At 52.9% G+C, this 4,644-nt stretch overlaps 1 protein-coding gene across 1 annotated transcript in view; it reads right to left on the bottom strand.

The window, feature by feature from the left end:
* Positions 1–4,644, bottom strand: part of SEMA3F (semaphorin 3F) — a 40,739-nt gene that overhangs the window by 18,875 nt on the left and 17,220 nt on the right. The gene's annotated exons all lie outside the window — the stretch shown is intronic.

The following is a 4,644-nucleotide window of genomic DNA, read 5'->3' as shown; positions in this document are numbered from 1 at the left end:
CCAGCTACTTGGGAGGCGGAGGCAGGAGACTCGCTTGGGCCCAGGAGTTGGAGGTTGCTGTGAGCTGTAATGCCACGGCACTCTGCCCAGGGTGACAGCTTGAGGCTCTGTCTCAAAAAAATAAAAATAAAATAAGGCTTGGCACCCATAGCACAGTGGTTATAGTCTGGTACACAGCAAGATCCCTACTCTGTCTGAAGTGGGTTAGCCAGGATACCAGAAAGCCTTACTGGAATCACTGTCCTACAGACCCCAGCTTCCTCCAGGCCCCACAAGGCTGTTAATGGTGGAACTCTCAGGCCACTTTGAATCTACCAGGAACAGTCATTTCTGCTAAAGAGCCTCTTCCCCGGTGCTACAGTGTCCCAGAGCTGCTGGCAGGGTCCAGTTGAGTCTTCTATTTTCTCTTCTGTATGAGTCCAGCAACCTTGGCCCTCTCATCCCTAGGATGCCAGGGAAAAGTCCTCCCTCTTATAGATTAAGGACAGGGTGGAGATCAGACACTGACAGGCCAACGACAGACACAGGCCTCTATGAAGCTCTGAAACTGGCTCTGGAAGGGGAGAGTTGAGGGGTCCCGTTGGCAAGTCCCTTCTCCACCCACCCCCAGCTATCTTTAGCTTACTAGGAGAAGGAAGATTGTAACAAGTATGATGAATATTCACACACACACAGGGGCTTCAGATGGCAGCACGCAGAAGAGAACATGCACCTACACACAGCAAAGGTAAGCACACGTGTCCTACCACTCACGTGAGGCGCTCACCAAGGGGATCACACATGTCCCAACTCCCCTCCCCACAGCTGGTAATCCTGGCCCTGGGCCAGGCCCCAAGGCACCTACCTGGAGGAGAAGAATAGGTGGAATCTGAGGCCCCGAAAAGCCTGAAGATGGGACCAGCAGGTGACCCCATCCCATCAGTCAAGATCACCCTCCACTCAGGGCAGCTATCCCTTACTAGCCTGGCTGACCCTGACCCCTGCTATTATGCTGGGTAGGCTGGAGGGGCTTTGCCTGGGAGCAGCATCAGACAGGAGTTGCAGGATGGGCTAAGATGGCATGCAGAGTAGAGGCAGGCTAGGGGCCAGGGGTTCCAACAACCAACACAGCACTTGTCTAAGACTAGATCTTTACTCTTAGGGGCTGGGGAGCAAGGAAAGGCCTTGCTCTGCCCAGCCCTGACTATGCAGTGACAAGGGAATACAGGTGATGACCTTGGCCAACCACTGGGACGCAGGGACGCCAAGGGATCAAAGAGCCTGGCTATGGCCTCACCCTGCCTGTCCAGCGGCGCCTCTGAAGTCCTGGGCAGGGCAGCCTGGGCACCTGTCCTGCACCTGTTGTTGGGCCACTCAGAGTCCCCTGCCTGGCCACCCAGTCACAGTGACAACAGGAAAGTAAACACTCCCCACCCTCAGGGCTGGGAATTAGCCAGAGAGGAAGTAGGGCTGCCAGTAGAGCGCCCCCAGGCTGGGATAGCCCGCCAGGGGTTATTTATACCCTGGCTGGGGGCATGGCCTTGGTTGTGCCCTTACACATGGGTTAGGGGGCATCTCAGGAGGTACTGGAAGTGGAGGGGGCAAAGACTTAAGTGGGTACCTTCAGACAAAGGCACTTGGAGTGGGGGAAGCTTCAGACATCTAGCCCCAAGGGACCTGATCAGCCATAATCCCTACCTTCCACCCCTGTCCTGACTTGCGTCTATAATCTGCACCTCCTCCTCTGCTGTGCCAGGGTCCAAGACCCAAGACCGAGTTCTCTACCAGCTCCTGGGGGCCAGCTCCATTTGTGAGAATGGCAAGGTAGAAAACACTCAGCAGATGAGAAAATTGAGTCCTAGATGGAGGGAGGAGATGAGGCTTGAACTGAAATCCTGCCTCTGAACCCTCTGTGCCCCTACTCTCTGGTCTGTCCTGGGAAGTGAGGGTAGAGGGACCCTCTCCCCAATCACCAATACCCACTCTGTGCAAAGCCCTGTGCTTGCAACATTCAAAGCACAGGGAGGGGAAGTGACACGCCAGAGTGCATGGGGGAGATTCCCACCTAGGCCCATGGCTGAAGGAGGGGAGGTCCAGGGCAGTCAGTCCTGATGGTGGAGACTGCCTGCTAGAAGGACTAGCTGGAAGGTAACTCGCTCTCCATAGACAGGGCACATGACTCAGAACCCTTGGGACCCCTCCCAGTGGCCATAGGATATGGTGTCAATGGCTCTGGTGTCACAGGACATGATGCTTCAGTGCAAACTGATAGGGAAGGGGAATCCCCAGAAGGCCACATGGGATGGGGAAGAGGTGGGACCATGGATCAGAAATCCTTGGCTATGGCTTGGATTTCTAGTGTGAGCTTCACAACCCCACTTGGGACCCTCTGGCTCTCTGAGCCTCATTTTCCATTCTGGATCATCTCTCAGGCCCTCCTAGTACTGACAGTCAAAGCAATCCTAGGTTGGGAATCCTGCTCTGATCTTAAGGAGAGAGTGATGGTCAGTCACTCCTCTGGTCTTCTCCTACCTATCCTTCATGCCTAAGGGAAGAAGAGAGTGGGATGGGGTCCCAAGTTCATTCCTCAATGAATCAAGGTTCCAGATGTCACTATCTCTTAGAAGACATTCACCCCCCCTCCCAGTGCCATCCTAGCTACCCTATTTTCCAGTGCTGAGGTGAGGAGCTGAGGGCACTATGAGGTAGGAACTGATTTCCCCAACTCCAGTGTGTGCCTACACCACCCCCAACCCATAGAAGCAGAACTAAATCCTGAATAATTCATCCAAAGCCACCTATAAGAGAGGAAACTAAAGCAAAGAGTGGTAGGAGTTTCCTGGGGGCCCAGAGCAAATGAGGTATAGGGGCTCTGGTCTCATCAACTCAGCCAGACTGCTAAACTCACTCAGGATAGAATTGTAGCGAAAAATTGAAACAAGGAGTTCCATGGAGCCCTGTATCCCTAGCTTCAGACAGGAAAGCTGAGACTCAGGGAAAAGTCATGCTCACTCTAGGTCACAAGGTAAAGCAAAACTGGTATCCTGGCTTGGCGCCCATAGCATAGTGGTTATGGCACCAGCCACATACACCAAGGCTGGCAGGTTCAAAACCAGCCCAGGCCAGCTAAACAATGACAACTGCAACCAAAAATAGTCAGCCGTTGTGGCAGGCGCCTGTAGTCCCAGCTATTTGGGAGGGTGAGGCAGGAGAATAGCTTAAGCCTGAGAGTTTGAGGTTGCTGTGAGCTGTGAAGTCATAGCACTCTACTGAGGGCAACAAAGTAAGACTCTGCCTCAAAACAAAAACAAAAACAAAAAACTGGTATTCTGTTTCCCTATTGCCTGTTCCACCACAGACAAAGAGTCTGGGGTCCTTCATTCTGACAACAAGCCTGGGTCTTGTAGCACTGGGTACCCTCCTATAATACCTAAATTTAGCAGTAACAAGATCCTATTGGGCCCCAGCTCCCATAAGGAGCAGGGACTTGGGCCAGAAGGAACTGGGGGCTCAAGGTGGCATCAGTGGGTAGGGGCCTGATGTAGACCCTAGTCATGTCCTCAGGCTAGTCCCTAACTCTGTCCCATTTGTCCCAGGCCTAGCTCTGATAAGCAGGGGCATTGCCCCTTCCCCACTGCTATGGCAATATTGCAAGGGTGGCTGGGGCACAATCAAAGGTTCTGTTGGCATCAAGACTCGAGCCTGAATGAACTTTCACACTGGTGAGGGAGCGGGTGTGCTTGGGTAATGTCTCTGGGGAAGGGCTCCCCACCCCCATATTCTCACCCAGGCTGGGCACAGGTTGGGTGGAGCAATATCCGGAAAGGATTTTCCCGTCATTGGGAAGGAAGAGTCTTTTCTGGCATCAGACACCTCATTTCCGCAGTCATTCCCAGCCTCTGGGACTCTCCCATGGCCACTATACACTCAGGGTCCTGGCCCAGAAAGGTATGGCAAGGATCCAGAGGCAGGAACATTCTCAGGGCATAGGGGGTATAATCTTGGTGGTGGTGGGGAGTCTCCGTTTGCTCATCTCTAGGAAGCAGCTGATGATGCCTCACTTTAAAGGAGGTAGTAGGTGTGGACAGGCACTGAGGAGGTGTGTTTCACAGCCTTCACCTGCAGACCCCAAGTAAACAGCCCTACCCCCTGCTGTTTATCTCCAGGATACCAGGTCCACTGCCAGAACCAGAGGCTGCTGCAGGAAAAGGGGTCTTGGAGCAGAGGTAGGCACTCTGTCCCCTTGGTTACAGCCCCACAAAGCAGTGGGCCCTGATTGACAGCATCACTTCCCCCAGCTGGCTGGGTACTAGGGGGTGATAGACAGATCCTTGCAGCCTGGCTTGGACCTCTGACCTCTGACCTTATGTGGGCTAGGGCAGCCCTAATCCCTTAGCTAAAAGGAGATGGGATTGGGGGCAAAGAGAGGTGCTAGTTGGGTTGGTTTTTTTTTTGAGACAGAGTTTCACTGTGTCACCAGACACCATGGCACTCTACGCAGGGCGATAGCTTGAGAATCTGTCTCCAAAAAAAAAAAAAGAATAGTACTGGCTTCACTGGTTGGGAAAATTAACTGTGTGAATATTGTTACTTCCCTGGTGAAGGAAGTCTCATAACCAGGTGCTAGTTTGGGGTTTTTTGTTGTTTTTTTTTTTTTTTTTTTTT

This window comes from Otolemur garnettii, unplaced genomic scaffold, assembly GCF_000181295.1.
Source record: "Otolemur garnettii isolate 467f Iridium unplaced genomic scaffold, OtoGar3 scaffold00179, whole genome shotgun sequence".
Taxonomy (NCBI): domain Eukaryota; kingdom Metazoa; phylum Chordata; class Mammalia; order Primates; family Galagidae; genus Otolemur; species Otolemur garnettii.
The sequence above is the reverse complement of the archived record's forward strand: the minus strand, read 5'-3'. Positions and strand labels throughout refer to the sequence as shown.